We start from the raw sequence: 17675 nt of genomic DNA, 5'->3' as shown, positions 1-17675 counted from the left end.
AATGTGCATTTCAATTTCGGAGGATTTTTTTTTATTTTGTTTTATTTTGTCATTCGTTGTTACGTACGGGGAAGACGAGGCTGTGTGCAGAGAGTTTATCCTTCTGCGGCAGAGATTTGCCCATAATGCATCTCGACCTTACAGGCGGGAGCTCCAGTTTGGTCGGGGAGCTGGCCTTGGACGCATGGCCAGCTGGTGAGGTGAAAGGGCCCGCGCCTGGGCGCAGACCCTGCAGTAGTTTGTCAGCTGTACAGTGTGATTTGAAGCTCCACTGTTTATTAATAATAAAAAACTAGCGAGGTACGTTATCGCTGAAAATTAGCTCTCGATATATCAGTCAGTTAATAGCCTGCTATACACCGAGGATGGATGAATGAATGAGCAGCAGCCAGCGCTCAATTAACAAGACCATATCGGAGGCTAAAAGTGCACAGGAAATGTTTTTTCCTGACATGTTTCCGCTAGTTTCCTTTATTTGTTTTGGACAGTTTTATGTAGGAACTGGGCACGAATTGCACGCATAGCCACTGAGTCCATTGCTCTGCAGATGAGCCACAAGGTGCCCTTCAAGCTAGGATGACCAGAATTTAAAGCCAAAAACCGGGACATTTCAAAAAAAGAAGGAAGACTACGATTTTACTTCAACCAGGCGCACAAAATGACGGCACTCATCAGCGTAGACTTACCAAAGAGGCGCTAAGAACATAAAATGCAATTTATAAAGCCAGTAATATGCCTGTTATTTAAATTGCTTTCGTATAACAGCTGGGCACCATCTCTGCTATGGAAAACATAGAAAGTCACCTTCCACCATTTTCCGTCCACAGTCTCTAAAATCCGAGACATGGGCTAAATGTCCAAAAAAATGCCTGGATAGCAGGTGAAATACCGGGACTTTCCCGGCAAAATCGGAACGCCTGGTCACCCTACTTCAAGCCGCCCTATGTCATGTCAGGTGAGGACCCTCAACCCCATCCAGTCTGATCAGGCAGAGCAGCGCCACCACCAGGCATATGCAGCCAATTTATCTGCTGCTTTGAAGGGTCTGCTTTTTCGTTCTGTTGCGAAGTTTTTTTCCTTTATAAAGCACGAACCTGATACGAAATCGGAAGTTTTTACAGACTAAATGGTGCTACCTGGCCTTGATTAACCAAATTGCTAGCCCAGACGGTGCACTGAACAGGGTGCAAACCTCCAAAAAAAACCTGTGATCAGCAACACAGCTCCTGATAAATTACCTTAATTATTTTCAGGCACTCGTCCAGCTAATATCTCACAACTAGTATGCAATGCAATTAATTTTTTTACACTCATTAATTCTTCACACATCTTCTGAAGTACAAATTACAATATTTTGATGTAGGCATCCTCTCCTACAAAATCATCAGTAACTCCAATCGTATTACATTTCTTATAGTGGTTTGTAATAGTCCATATAGAACAACTTCCTAGTGTTCACAACAGTCCTTCTAGTTTGCATTGAAAGTTCCTCTAGATGTCCATCCAGATCCAAATCATGTGAGTTCCGTATCAATTTATTAAAATATTTGGCCCAAGCTCAACTGTTTAAGATATCCACATATCTTCAGCCGCTGTTGTAGATATCCACATAACATCAGCCAACACGTGTTTCGTCAGGGAAATCTCCCAATAGACTTCATCAGGGCTGCAATGGTATATAACATACACAGAAAATGTAATGTACCAATATACAATGTTAATGTATTGAATTCACCCTTGAAAAATCAGTGAATGGTGAAGCAAGCTCTAATACTTAATATCCAATTACGCAATCTATATGTGCATAATGTCCCTCATTATAAACTCCATGATAAAATAGTATGCTCAGTGATAAATAATTTCTTTCATGTGTTTATAAGTGTGAAAATATTATTGAAATAAATATTATTGGCCTTTTTCACCACTCTAAAGTCTCCCCGTGTACATGCACATCCGTGAATAGTGTCATATTTACCTTTTTTATGTTTTCCTTTCTCATATTTTAATCAAGCAGCATAACGTCTTTCTGTTTATATCTTCATTTAACTGAAATAAAAATAGCCAATGTACCTCCATTGTGTTATTATTTCCAGTGTTTCATTCTATAAGCTCTTGGTAGGTCTGTTAAGCTTTGGACATGTTTTGCATAAATGTTTATACTTTCCTTATAGATCAAATTAGATGAAAATATTCATACTCTTCATAGTATCCCTAAAAATACTTGCACCCATATAGATATATCAACACTGTAATCCACAATCGATTATGTTCCCCAATCCGGTTAAGTAACTATCTGTATGTACCATAAACTGCCGCTCTTTTGAGCCAGACCCGCTTTCTCTGCCCAATTTTGAATTTAATGTCTAATCTGTCCCGGCTTTTCCTTTTCAAAATCTGGTCACCCTATATGGGCATGTACCAGCCTACATTACACCAGCTAAGTTTTTATTTAACTGTGTTTTTTAGGCACGGGGAGATTTGAGTGATCTGCACAGAATCACAGGCTGTTGAACCAACGCCAGGAATCGAACCTGGTTCCCCAGGACCATGTTTCCTGCGCTGGCACCCCTCTTGGGCCTAGGTACCTCCTCCCTCTACCCTGTATCCTGGTACCTCCACGTGCCCTCTGAGGGAGGCGTGTCCCAGACTCTCTCCCTGCCTGGCTGCCCAGAGAGTGAGAGGGGTCGCCGGGGTCACCGCCTCTGTGTTTATCAGGTTTCCCATTCTCCACAATTAAGCGCATTCCAAGCAGCCTTCTCTCATTACTGTGCCACACGGTCACCTACTGGAAGGAAGGAAGGAGGGACCGAGGGGGAGAGGGCCGTTGTGGAACAGGGATGGGTGGGGGCACAGCCCTCCAAATGTCGGTCTCTCAATCTTTTTGTCACTGGTACACAGGACTGCAACATGCAACACTTCGGCCCGTATTTATACTTTTTTAGCGCTACGTTTGCGTAATTTCTTGATGCAAAAGCGGTGCAAACTTACAAAATACAAATCTGGCCCATATTTATACTCTTTTAGCACCGCATTTGTGCCGCTTTTTGACACAAAAACGGCGCAAACGTACAAAATACAATAGTACTTTGCAAGTTTGTGCCGCTTTTGCGTCAAAAATTGACTCAAATGCGGCACTAAACAAGTATAATTATGGGCCTATATTTTGTACATTAGCGCCGCTTTTGCATAAATAAATGATGCAACTGTGGCGCAAAAAAGTATAAATATGGGCCTTTATTACACGCCTATTCCAAGATTCATCCCCATCTTCCAGGCACTTGTCTCCACTCGCCATAACGGTCACTGGCCTCCGCCGTCATTCCATTCTTTTCCTCATATTACATTGACTTGTCTCATCTCACCTTCCCTCCCATATCTTACGGTGTATTGCCTTTTTCCTCTCTGCCCCTATTATAGTGGCCTGCCTCCATTGCTCCAATGCTTCTTCCCCCTCCATGTTTTACAGAAACCTGCCTATATGTCTTCTCTCCCCGTTGTCTCTCCTTTAGTCACCTGCGTCCACTACCTCTCTTCCTCACCTCATATTACAATCACCTGCTTCCACTGTCTTCCCCCACCTCACCATATTACAGTCATCCACCTTCCCCATCTCTCCACATATTACAGTCACTACAACATTGCATCAGGACGTGTGTGGTATCCTCATGTTGTGGAAGCGCGTTCAGTGCGTGCTATGAGCACGAGTGCGAGAATGACAGAGAAGGGAAGAATGTTGGGGAGATCTAGAACGGTCGGGAGTTGGTGGAGAGCGACGGTTGAGACTGGGAGTGGACGTGGAAGAATGAGGACGTGGTTGGAGTAGGACCTTTCACTTGACGAACTTCTAAATAAACCTTCTCCAATGTGAACACTCTCGAATGGTTTAAAGACTACGTTTGTACTTCCGCCGATGCTTTCACAACGTGTGAATCAGGTCCCTCAAATTCCTGCAGAGGCACGATGCGTTAAAGGTACCAGCTGATTGCCACATCTATGAATAGTTCCCTCTGAATTGAACGACCACCAGGCTCCCTAAAAAATGCGCAGCTGTCAGCAGTGCAGCAGGTACAGTAGCACCGAGACCTAGGGTCTGCTGGGACCACAGCACTCCAAATATGTATGTTTTTAGTGCCAAATCTGGCAATGGGGGGTGCTGGAGAGGTGTTCTTTGTGGGGGCTGGGGTCGTAAGGTGTGGGCGCCCATGTTCAGTTTTTTTCATCAGGTCCCCAGGCACCTTTGCTATAACACTGCTCCCTACCACGTTTGATAAGAGCGTGGGTTTTAGATCTCACCCTAGGCCCAATATTCTCAAAGCTCTTTACCCAGTTTAAATGTTTGTCTTTCTTTTCCATATCCATTTCAGTTAACAAGCTCTGTATATACAGGGAGTGCAGAATTATTAGGCAAGTTGTATTTTTGAGGATTAATTTTATTATTGAACAACAACCATGTTCTCAATGAACCCAAAAAACTCATTAATATCAAAGCTGAATATTTTTGGAAGTAGTTTTTAGTTTGTTTTTAGTTTTAGCTATGTTAGGGGGATATCTGTGTGTGCAGGTGACTATTACTGTGCATAATTATTAGGCAACTTAACAAAAAAAATATATATACCCATTTCAATTATTTATTATTACCAGTGAAACCTATATAACATCTCAACATTCACAAATATACATTTCTGACATTCAAAAACAAAACAAAAACAAATCAGTGATCAATATAGCCACCTTTCTTTGCAAGGACACTCAAAAGCCTGCCATCCATGGATTCTGTCAGTGTTTTGATCTGTTCACCATCAACATTGTGTGCAGCAGCAACCACAGCCTCCCAGACACTGTTCAGAGAGGTGTACTGTTTTCCCTCCTTGTAAATCTCACATTTGATGATGGACCACAGGTTCTCAATGGGGTTCAGATCAGGTGAACAAGGAGGCCATGTCATTAGATTTCCTTCTTTTATACCCTTTCTTGCCAGCCACGCTGTGGAGTACTTGGACGCGTGTGATGGAGCATTGTCCTGCATGAAAATCATGTTTTTCTTGAAGGATGCAGACTTCTTCCTGTACCACTGCTTGAAAAAGGTGTCTTCCAGGAACTGGCAGTAGGACTGGGAGTTGAGCTTGACTCCATCCTCAACCCGAAAAGGCCCCACAAGCTCATCTTTGATGATACCAGCCCAAACCCGTACTCCACCTCCACCTTGCTGGCGTCTGAGTCGGACTGGAGCTCTCTGCCCTTTACCAATCCAGCCACGGGCCCATCCATCTGGCCCATCAAGACTCACTCTCATTTCATCAGTCCATAAAACCTTAGAAAAATCAGTCTTGAGATATTTATTGGCCCAGTCTTGACGTTTCAGCTTGTGTGTCTTGTTCAGTGGTGGTCGTCTTTCAGCCTTTCTTACCTTGGCCATGTCTCTGAGTATTGCACACCTTGTGCTTTTGGGCACTCCAGTGATGTTGCAGCTCTGAAATATGGCCAAACTGGTGGCAAGTGGCATTGTGGCAGCTGCACGCTTGACTTTTCTCAGTTCATGGGCAGTTATTTTGCGCCTTGGTTTTTCCACACGCTTCTTGCGACCCTGTTGACTATTTTGAATGAAACGCTTGATTGTTCGATGATCACGCTTCAGAAGCTTTGCAATTTTAAGAGTGCTGCATCCCTCTGCAAGATATCTCACTATTTTTGACTTTTCTGAGCCTGTCAAGTCCTTCTTTTGACCCATTTTGCCAAAGGAAAGGAAGTTGCCTAATAATTATGCACACCTGATATAGGGTGTTGATGTCATTAGACCACACCCCTTCTCATTACAGAGATGCACATCACCTAATATGCTTAATTGGTAGTAGGCTTTCGAGCCTATGCAGCTTGGAGTAAGACAACATGCATAAAGAGGATGATGTGGTCAAAATACTCATTTGCCTAATAATTCTGCACTCCCTGTATATATATTTTTTCAAATATTTGTACATTTCCCCTGCACACTAGGCTGCCCAGTGGCATGGCCCCAGAATTTGTTGAGAATCTGTGTACTATCCCGAGCTCACTCATGCAATCAGCCATGTGCACAATGGGTAGCTGTGGACCTAGCAAAGGCCCTGCTTTTACGCCTTTGTACATTTGTTTTTTAGGACTGTTCTTTGGCCCTCGTCCTCCTTCCCTTACCTTTGAAGTGAGTCCTTACCCAGGAAAGCCAACTCGCCCAACTCTGTTTGGAAAATAGACATTCTTTTTAAATAAGTATTCTTCCTTCCACAGGTAGAACATCCTGCTGATCTGTCAGTACCAAGGAAGAGACCCCAGGGTCAGCACTTCAGTTATGAAGCACCACATTAAAAGAATTCCCTTGTAGATCAACAACTAACCAAAATACTTCCAACCAATCATGGCATAGGAGGTAGTGTTTAAACCCATCTACTAATGCACTTCTGCGGCTCATCAGCGAGTGGGATTTACTATATAAGTGCAACTAGGCTCCAATACAAAGTATGAAACTCTATAAAAAAGAAATACTGAAGATAGTTATCTGTAACAAAGCTATGAGCAATAGGCCACAAAGCAATCAATACTCACTGAAAACAAGGAAATGGGTGACTGGCTCATGAAAAAAGAAGGACGTCACTGCACAGCTGTAATAAGCTGTAGCTTGTCCACGCATAACTAGCTTACCAAAAGTCTAAAGTGATGTTACTGTGCGGCCAGTGCTTCAGTGCCCCACACAGGGGTAGTATGCGCTATATAAATACTAAAGTACAATATGTAACAGTATCAATGTCCAGTGTGACATTACTCCTGAACCATAAACTAGCGCCTTGTAACAAACACAGGAAAAAGGAAAGACAGTGTAGAAAGTCCATCGGCGAAAGACCCATGAATGATGTCACTCCTCTCCATATTACAGCCAAGTGCAACATGCCCCGCAAAGAGGAACAACCAACCCTGTCCATCAGAACTCAATGTATTTATGCTTTTTGTGTGCGGCACACCTTAACGTACAGTGTGCCTATTGTGCCTCACTCTATGACTCAGGTATTTCCTTCTGGACTGAGTCCAGATGGCAATGTGTGATGGCCAAATCTATTTCTTTAAGTGTTCAGAAACTTACATCAGTTCCACCAGGTTTATTTTCGACTTAAGCTGAACACAGAACTACAGCAATTACTTTAAAATGAGTGGCCACTGCCTATTGCATCGAGCATCCTTAGTCACTGAAGAAACACACTGCGTTTGGTATGGCTTACCTCTGATTCATTGATGAGAATTGCAGTCAATCCGATCTGGTATATCTTTTATTTTCAAATGCTAGAACCATTGCTTCACTGAGGTCACAAAGGCGGGGGCTATTCCAAGAACCCAAACAAACTATAAAAGCCTTAAACTTCACAACTGAAAAATACAGAGTGAAGGCTGCCTTGACACCTAGACATCAACAATTTAGAGAGTGAGCTGTTTTACTTTGGGCCAAGGGATAGGGTTCAGCCAAACCAATACAAAAGTTTTTCCCCTGGACTTGTTGTCAAAATGCAATCTTTTGCTACCTGGATACTTAATTATCAACCTAAGAAAAACAACTATAAATTCAATATCAGCAGTAACTAATTATGCTCAAACCACAATATTTAGAATCTCATAAATATTTAATAAAATACATATTAAAACTATTTTATTTGTTGATATAATTCATTATTCATTGGACTAGATACATCATCTGAAACGTTAAGTCCAAAAATAACTTACAAAACAACTGTATACAAAGTATTAAAAAGGGTTATTGTGTCAAAAAAACACTTTAGTGGCTACTCAACCTTTATGCTACATTCTTCAGAACCGATAACTGAATTAAAACCATTGATACCTTCCAGGAGAGTCTATATATTGTATTTGGCACATAATTGGTTAATTTTGAAATTGAAGTAATACTTGCTGTTCTAAGGTTGACAAATCTGACCTTGTGTAATATAATATGGTGCTCTTGTAGAGCTATCCAGTGGAGTTGGCCCGTTCTTGCACTATATATATTGCAAAAAAAGGTACTCAAAATTGCGATTATCGCATGGCCGCCACATTTTTGACCATAGTAAAAGAGAGATAGAACGAAAAAGAGTAAGGAGTGGGAAGAGAAAGATAGAAAGACAGTGCTAAATGGAGAAAGGAGGGATAAAAAAGAACATGCAAGGGTGAGCTAATGATGGATTCCGTGACCGGGGGCATCTCAAAGAGCATAAGGCACAGAAAAAGTAAAGCGGTCACCATAGTTTCACAAATTCAGAGGTTTGTGGCTTGCAGAAAATTATGTTACAGTGCTATAAACCCAGGATTTCTGACAGTTGATTCACTACAACCTTTGTTGGGCTTAGAATGAATTCCATCCAATGTAGTTTCATGACTGTGATATCCTGGGTACATGTTATTTGTGCAGTGCCATGGGGGTGCAACGGGTGATCCTGGGGCCCATTAGTATTTTAGACAGGGTGGCAGACACTTGTTTGGCGTCACCTTTAATACAGATAGCACCAACGCATATACAGTCTTGGTACTACCTTAAGTGGGCCTTCCCTTATTTCCATGAGGGAGTGGCCCATGCAAATGAAGGAAACACTTTGCCTCTGCACCTGCACGATAGTATGGATGCGGGATCAGAGGCCAAGCGGCCTTTAGGAGGCACACTGTTTGTGGCTACAAAGAGATGGTGTGCAGTTGGGTGTCCCGTGATGGCAGCCTTCTGGAAAGGGGAAAGAGGGTCCCATGCCTCCCACCCCCAAAGAAATCCCCGCAGAGGGGTGCAGTCGCTTAGGCCAGCCTTGGCACAGCCAGCTGCTTTATTGACTCTAGAGACCCTCAGCTCTAACTTTGATGTGCCTCACTTATAGAGGCTTAGTTAAAATGAAATATGGCATTGAACATTTTTTCATTATGATCTAAATAGTTTGAAGAAATGAGTACTAACCCCTTTGGTATCTAAAAAACAATTACTATAAATACTGCACAAACCATCTTGGAAGGATTCACTGGTGACCTCATCTATAAGCTTAACCCCTTGTAATATTCATCTGTGAGATCACATTTCAGGACTAATACATTTCAGGGAATTAAACTATTGTTAAAGAAACTGCATTGTCTTCCTGTCAGTCATGTGCAGAAGTTCCGCCAGCAAGGTTCCAAGGGATTTTAATGACTGGAGTAACTGTGCTGTCCACGTCAGCATCTGAGCCCACAGGAAAAAAGCATCTCCAAGCTATCACACATTTTAGGCATCTGTCACCAAGGAAAGTGTGACTGTTTGCATGTATGAAAGTAAAGAACCAATATAAATCTTCTCACTTACTTTATTAAATCCAGAGTGATGTTGACAGCAGCCCATAAGCAGAATTATTCAGCTACCTTAAGTAATAGCGTGTATCCAGTACACTCATATGTTAAAACTCAATGACATCTATGTTTGTGGACAACATAGCACATGTTCTCAGGATACATCTACTTTCTCTACCCCTTCTTACTTCCTGCTTTACTTCTTCGAGGAATCTACCACACTTGCCTGATGAGAGAGAATGTGCTGTCAGGATATCCCACCTGTAATGAATAAGGGGGTTATGTGGAGTTCGGGGTACGACTCTAGACCTTGTTGCCATAGAATCTGTAATAGAAGGCCAGGAGGTCATGGAAGTCTGGTCTGGTGTGACTGGGGTGTCAGGATCATCACTGGTGGAGGTCAAGGGGAGGGACCTCCGAGCTATGAGTGGTGGGCAGGGCTATAGAAGCAGTCCACTCCCCTTAGGAAGGTATCTGGCACATTTCTGGGTTGTATTGGCTCCATCACTGTTGCAGCACTCCGTTTACCGTTATTGCGTCCCACACCTTTGTTGTTTTGTTTCCCTTTTCATTCCCTTGATTCCCTGACTTTCTTGTCTGAACTCTGGCTTGCCCTCTGGATTACAGTTTGGTTGTGTTTGCTGACCAGTTGCCCGAACTCTGACATGCCTCCTGGATTGTGATTTGGTTGTGTTTGCTGAATGGTTGACTGAACTCAGACGTGCCTCTGGACTGCATTTTTGTATTGACAGCTGTACTTGTTCTTCCACTTCCTCCCTGAATACCAGGTTTGCCTTTGACCCAGGATTCCAGTGTCGACGTTACAAGCTTCCTTCTATGGTGTCTTGGGTTCCATTACGAAGCCATTAAGCATCATCACAGTACCTTCTTTTTTAAGATATTTTCAATGTTTATGCAACATAATGAAACTTTGTTTGTTTTTCCTAGTGTTTAACACATTTGGCATCAATTTTGAAGAAAATATCAAGAATCTCCTGTAGTACAAGGGACGTGGCTGATGAGGTTGCATCATTCCTGCTGTCTCTTCTCTCTACCAGTCCCGTTCCCCTTTCCCTGCCAGGGTTTAGTTTTGCTAATCATATGTACTTACGCATGGGCAGAGCTATGTTCTGATGAGAGGCGTGGACTGTGTTCAATGTTTACTTAATATGAGCCAGTGGTTGCCAGTGCTTGACACCAGCACTAAATTCCCAACAACAGCCCTGATTACAGTCCTCCACATGGTGATGCTATTTGTCAAAATTTGAGGCAACAAGATATACACACACGCGCAAAATAGAGGTTTTAGTAATTCAATATACTTTATAAGTTAATAGTATCTACCACCCAGGCCATTCCTATAGACTTGGGTGGCCTAGAATAGTCTGAATTATCACACTTGCAGGTGTGTGTCGATATGGAGTTGCGTTGAGTTGGCAGTGCTGGCAAGTGCAATGGGTGGTGCAATCTTCAGTGGCCTCTTAAGAAGGGCCTCGGCACTTGCTTGTTTTCCAAACTAAGCACTGTATTCAGACTCTGTCGATCAAGGCCCGCAAATGCTGACAATGCCTCACTCTAGGAGACACCCTGATGCCCAAATCTCCTCTTTCTCTCCATGCCTCTTCTCAGGGTTGGGAAATATATCTTATGTGAGTTGGAACAATCTTAACAGAGGACTTGTAATGGGATGTTCATGGTTACGCCTCTTAAATAACATTTTCATGGTAAATTTCCCTCCTGCTTTCGTTTTGGTGACTCTTTATGTTATGCATAGTGCACAACTCAACCAGGAGGGTATCCTGGAGGGTGAAGCAGTAGTTCTCTGGGCCTACTCAGGGTCAGGGGTAGGCAAAGATCCAAGGCTTCAGTTTCCTGAGGAATTCAAGCACTAAAGAAGCAGCTCTGATGTGCAGGGGCAGGTTGTTTCAGGCTTTGGGAGCGACACAGAATGCATGATCATCGGATCTGGTTTTGCGTATGAGGGGTGTGTGTGCAAGCAGGAGTTTGGCTGAGCCAAAGTGTCCGGTAGGTTTGTGGAAGTTTATGCGGTTGTTGAGGTATGTGCGGCCAATGTTGTGTAAGGCTTTTTAATGTTTCTATACATCCTTCGAGAGCCTATCCTCAAAATTTGCCTTAGGAAAACTAAAGAGGTTCTAAGACTGAGGGGGATTGGTGAAATGAGAACAAGAAAATGCAATAGTCCACCACTGATCTGCATGAACAGTAGAATAGTTATTTGTCTCTATGAGGGCAACACCGTTTGGATGTATGTTCACAAGTCATTACATAGTGGTTTTTACGTCTTAGTAAATACTTTGTTTACCATTACATTGCAATGTTTTTAGGTCTGTGGGAATTACCACATCGGCGTCAATGCATCACATTTTACATCACTTTTCTTTACTACCCTTAAAAAGTAATTGTTTAAGTTTTAAACATTTTTTTAGGATTCCACATTTTTGCGAAATAGAAAAAAGACGATAAAACAACTTTCAAAATGGCCAACTCCATAACTAAAAACAAAAAAAGCACATTTTTCACACATATGAAATGAAAATGGAAGCATAAACGTTAGTCAGATTTGTGTTAACAGAAAACAAATCTTCACAACCAATATTTGCTGCTTTAAAAACAGAGTTCCAACAAATGCACCTGTAAAACAATTGCAATGGATCACAAAAGCCAGTCCGGAGTAGACCATGCAGGAAAAAGGACGTGGACTCTCGTGACTCGAGTGGCTCTTCTTGGGTCCGCTGCCATCTATCAATCTGTCCTGGGCAAGAACGAAAAAAAGAAAAATCTCACCAATAATAATAAAAACATGATACAATTTTAAAAAGAGGTAAGGATTTTTCTCTTTCTCCATGCTTTGTGTCGCCACTGAGGTTTTTGATTGCCTCAGATCTTTGCTGGTGGTGTCTGCAGTGGTCTGTAGGCATCTGCCCTCTGCTGGTGGTATTGTGTAGTAAGGTGGTTACCTCACCTAAAGTCATCACACCCATATTATGTGGCGTATTTAAAAGAAAGTGGCACACCATAGATGATGTGCCTCTTTTCTTGCACCCCTCCCACACCCCAGCGGTACCTAATGACACCATGGGTTCACCGTATTTACATTACGGCGCACCATGGCGGTCATTGCACGATAGCGTCACATTTTGGATCCTATTGTGGCGCTTTGCTACACTAGTGTCAAAAAATTTGACGATAGTGCAGCAAAGCACAGGGAGGCCCATTGAATATAATGGATGCGTCATTTCAACGCCTGCTCTGAGCAGGCATTAAAAATGACGGAAAAATGGTGCAGTGAAATATTGTAAATTTCACTGCGCCATTTTTTTCGCGCCTCGCTGCACTGGAATGCCCCCCCAATACATTATTCTTGACGCAGGCATAACGTGGCGCAAGGGGTCGCAAAGTGGTGCAATGTAAGCATTGCACCACTTTGTAAATATGGCGCAGCAGAAGCACCACCTTAGAGCCACCTTAGCATTAAAAAAATGACACCATGGCGGTGCCAAGTTGGTGCAGGGGGCTTGTAAATATGCCCTTATGTGTGGGGGTTAAGGCACGAATGTCAGCTAAACCGGGTCTTAGCTGCAGTTGTGTGTTGCACTCAGCTCTTTGCAGAGGCTGTAACAGTGCCTGGAGGCACCAGCTGCCTATTCTAAGCAGTGGGGCTTTGCTGTGGCTGTGTGTGTTGTTCAGGCTGGTGGTTGGTGTCTGTAGGCCGCATCCTTCTGCTGGCACAGAGGCGGCTCTTTGCGCACCTCTCTCCAAGTCATCCTGACTGTACCTCTGTCTAGACACGCCGTCTGGGCCGCGGGTACACCTGGGCAGGTTGGGCACGCGGCCCTCCAGCAGCTTTCGCTGTGTTTTCCTTAGACTTTGTATTTGAATTGGATCTATATTTGTCAGACCCTGAGGCGGGGGCGAGTCCCATTCACTGCGGCAGAGGTAGTGCAACTTCTGCACCTCTTACTGTGCAGTGGCAGATTTGATTAAATGTGGACCCCAGCAGGACTCCACAAGACCAGTGCATGTACGAATGGAATGTTGACACTGTGCGCGCGGGCAGCGGACGTAAGACGTCACAGCGACGTCAGTCTTTAACGGTTGAGGCAGTTGCTCTCCTCAGCTAACTCTCGCGTCCTTCCCACCGTTTGGTGAACAGGCGCTACACTGAAATGAGCGTCGCAGGTTAATGCGTCCGCTGCAGAGATCTGTGTGAGGTTTAACGTTTCCGGCTTCAATTCCCGCCTCTTTAACGGAGCCTTTTACACTTCTCAGGCAGATAAAAGTGAGTTGACTAAACGTTTATATCGACCAGCAGTTATGCCAGCAAGCGAAATATGAAAAGTTAATATTATTTCATTATTACATCACTGTTATCAACTGTGCGTAAAAGTTACAGATACAAGTATCAGACTGTGTTTATCATATAGTGCACTGTTATATTCGAACCTCTTCTAGGCGCTTCTAACCAGCATTCGGCATAGGCACTGTAGCGGGACTGTGACAATTGATGATTTAAAGGCTCTAGAGCAGAGATCTTCAAACTTTTTTTGCCCTGACACCACCACCAACGAAAGTATTTTGAAGTCAGGCCCCCTCCAAAACTTTATGGAAAATCTTGGGGGAACGGGAGTGGTAGAGCTGCGCGCAGGCGGTGGACTTATTAGGGGCACTTTTTCAGTAGCTCATATTCCTCACTAAATGTGAGATATATAAAAGAGCAAACACGTAAAAGATTGAACTAGACAAAAAACACTACTCCGCGTATTGAGGTCCTCATTCTATTAGGACCCAATGCAGCTGCGCCTTCTACACTAAAGATTCCTACGCACCTGAATCGTAGCCTATCCGCTCATTCTCTTTCACCTCTTCTCCACCACTTCAGGTCATCACTCCATTCTTGAAACAGATTGTCTGCCCTATTCAGTTCAAATGAGCGCCTGCATGCAGCCCACCTTACACCTAATGCTCTCCCCACATCTTATTGTAAAGTAAGACAGTCTTAATTGTGATGCAATAGGCCCTTCCCACTCCGGGGCCCAGTGCCACGTTGCTTGATACACTACTGAGTTCCCTAATGAGGCCTACTGCCTTGCGAAGCAGGAAGTCTTCTCTGCCCCTTGCTATACTCCTCCTCCCATCCTCCTTTGTGCCATGTCCCTGAAGCCTAATGCTAAGGTGTCTCCTGCTCCGACTATCACATTGTTTGGGCCATCGGTCTCTGCTGAAAACAACACTAGCACAGCAAAGGTGCACTGAGCCCTAACGCTGGAAAGGATTGAGTAAAGCAGCCATAATAGGGGTTTAGTTGGACCCTCACACCCCTGGGTCCTGGTGCCACTGCACCTGCAGCACCAATGATGCCTACTCTGCCCATTCCACTGGCCAGAGATCCAAAGAAGACTGTCTACCCCTTTTGCAGGAAGTTGGCTCTGTATGTACTATTTCAAAGTAAGAAATAGCATGCACAGAGTCCAAGGGTTCCCCTTAGAGGTAAGATAGTGGCAAAAATAGATACTTCTAATGCTCCATTTTGTGGTAGTGTGGTCGAGCAGTAGGCTTATCAGAGGGTGGTGCTAAGCATTTGTTGTACACACACAGGCAATAAATGAGGAACACACACTCACAGACAATTCCAGCCCAATATGTTTTTGTGTAGAAAAATATCTTAACTTAGTTTATTTTAAGAACCACAGATTCAAGATTTACAATCAATACTTTAAATGAAAGGTACTTCACTCAGGTATCATAGGAACTTTGAATCAGCAAAATAGCATGTACAGTTTTGGCAAAAATGGCAATAATCTTTTTTAAAACTTGACACAGTGCAAATTTCAACAGTTCCTGGGGGAGGTAAGTATTGGTTAGTTTTGCAGGTAAGTGAACCACCTACAGGGTTCAAAGTTGGGTCCAAGGTAGCCCACCGTTGGGGGTTCAGGGCAACCCCAAAGTTACCACACCAGCAGCTCAGGGCCGGTCAGGTGCAGAGGTCAAAGTGGTGCCCAAAACGCATAGGCTGCAATGGAGAAGGGGTGCCCCGGTTCCAGTCTGCCAGCAGGTAGGTACCCGTGATTTCAGAGAGCAGACCAGGGGGGTTTTGTAGGGCACCGGGGGGGGCACAAGTCAACACGAAAAGTACACCCTCAGCAGCACGGGGGCGGCCGGGCGCAGAGTGCAAACAGGCTTCGGGTTTGCAATGGAGTTCAATGGGAGACCCGGGGGTCTCTTCAGCGAAGCAGGCAGCCAAGGGGGGGCTCCTCGGGCTAGCCACCACCTGGGCAAGGGAGAGGGCCACCTGGGGGTTGCTTCTGCACTGGAGGTCGGATCCTTCAGGTCCTGGAGGCTGCGGGTGCAGTGTCTTTACCAGGTGTCGGGTTCTTAGATGCAGGCAGTCGCGGTCAGGGGGAGCCTCTGGATTCCCTCTGCAGGCGTCGCTGGGGGGGCTCAGGAGGGTCAACTATGGCTACTCACAGGGTTGCAGTCGCCGGGGAGTCCTCCTTGTAGCGTTGCTTCTCTGCAGATCGAGCCGGGGGCGTCGTGTGCAGAGTGGAAAGTCTCACGCTTCCAGCGGGAAACGTGCACTCCTTTAAAGTTTCAAACAGTTAGGAGCACACCTGCCTAACATCCCAGCAAATAATCTGCCCCATTGCATCATGATAAATGTAGTTTCCTCAAAAAACGAACTCAGTTACTTTTAAATATTTCACCTCTAAATAGGTGCAGCTATTAGAGGTGAAATATTTAAAAGTAACTGAGTTCGTTTTTTGAGGAAACTACATTTATCATGATGCAATGGGGCAGATTATTTGCTGGGATGTTAGGCAGGTGTGCTCCTAACTGTTTGTGACTTTAAAAAGGCTCCCTTGAGCCACTGGGCTGACGAGCTCTGGAGCATGCCAGTGAAGAGGTATTGAAACCGGATGATTAATGGCAGCATTTCCAGCACCCCGCAAACTTGTTCTCTGCTGAAGAAGGGATTAACCCAGAAACACATGTGTCCAGAGATGCACAGCAAAGGCTGCACCTATTTAGAGGTGAAATATTTAAAAGTAACTTGAGTTCGTTTTTTGAGGAAACTACATTTATCATGATGCAATGGGGCAGATTATTTGCTGGGATGTTAGGCAGGTGTGCTCCTAACTGTTTGTGACTTTAAAAAGGCTCCCTTGAGCCACTGGGCTGACGAGCTCTGGAGCATGCCAGTGAAGAGGTATTGAAACCGGATGATTAATGGCAGCATTTCCAGCACCCCGCAAACTTGTTCTCTGCTGAAGAAGGGATTAACCCAGAAACACATGTGTCCAGAGATGCACAGCAAAGGCTGCACCTATTTAGAGGTGAAATATTTAAAAGTAACTGAGTTCGTTTTTTGAGGAAACTACATTTATCATGATGCAATGGGGCAGATTATTTGCTGGGATGTTAGGCAGGTGTGCTCCTAACTGTTTGTGACTTTAAAAAGGCTCCCTTGAGCCACTGGGCTGACGAGCTCTGGAGCATGCCAGTGAAGAGGTATTGAAACCGGATGATTAATGGCAGCATTTCCAGCACCCCGCAAACTTGTTCTCTGCTGAAGAAGGGATTAACCCAGAAACACATGTGTCCAGAGATGCACAGCAAAGGCTGCACCTATTTAGAGGTGAAATATTTAAAAGTAACTGAGTTCGTTTTTTGAGGAAACTACATTTATCATGATGCAATGGGGCAGATTATTTGCTGGGATGTTAGGCAGGTGTGCTCCTAACTGTTTGAGTCCTTTAAAGTTTGTTTCTTTGTTGCAAAGTTGTTTCTTCTTTGGAGCAGAGCCGCTGTCCTCAGGAGTTCTTGGTCCTTTTAGATGCAGGGTAGTCCTCTGAGGCTTCAGAGGTCGCTGGACCCTGGGGAACGCATCGCTGTAGCAGTTTTTCTCGAAGTGGGGAGACAGGCCGGTAGGGCTGGGGCCAAAGCAGTTGGTGTCTCTGTCTTCTCTGCAGGGCTTTCAGGTCAGCAGTTCTTATTTGTCTTCAGGTTGCAGGAATCTATCTAGCTAGGTTCTGGGAGCCCCTAAATACTCAATTTAGGGGTGTGTTTAGGTCTTGGGGGTTAGTATCCAATGGCTACTAGCCCTGAGGGTGGCTAAACCCTCTTTGTGCCTCCTCCCTGAGGGGAGAGGGGCACATCCCTAATCCTATTTGGGGAATCCTCCATCTGCAAGATGGAGGATTTCTAAAAGTCAGAGTCACCTCAGTTCAGGACACCTTAGGGGTTGTCCTGACTGGCCAGTGACTCCTCCTTGTTTTTCTCATTATCTCCTCCGGCCTTGCTGCCAAAAGTGGGGCCGTGGCCAGAGGGGGCGGGCATCTCCACTA

The 17675-nt window shown here is 44.3% G+C and overlaps 1 protein-coding gene across 1 annotated transcript in view; it reads left to right on the top strand.

Moving 5' to 3' along the window:
- The first annotated feature begins 13490 nt into the window (after positions 1–13490).
- The window catches only part of DPM3 (dolichyl-phosphate mannosyltransferase subunit 3, regulatory), a 36968-nt gene continuing 32783 nt past the window's right edge, over positions 13491–17675 (top strand). The window contains exon 1 of the mRNA XM_069218419.1: positions 13491–13612. The gene's annotated coding sequence lies outside the window, so the exon portion shown is untranslated. The remainder of the gene's footprint in view (positions 13613–17675) is intronic.

Source organism: Pleurodeles waltl, chromosome 12 (assembly GCF_031143425.1).
Source record: "Pleurodeles waltl isolate 20211129_DDA chromosome 12, aPleWal1.hap1.20221129, whole genome shotgun sequence".
Lineage (NCBI taxonomy): Eukaryota > Metazoa > Chordata > Amphibia > Caudata > Salamandridae > Pleurodeles > Pleurodeles waltl.
Note: the sequence above shows the minus strand (reverse complement) of the source record. Positions and strands in the feature narration are given on the sequence as shown.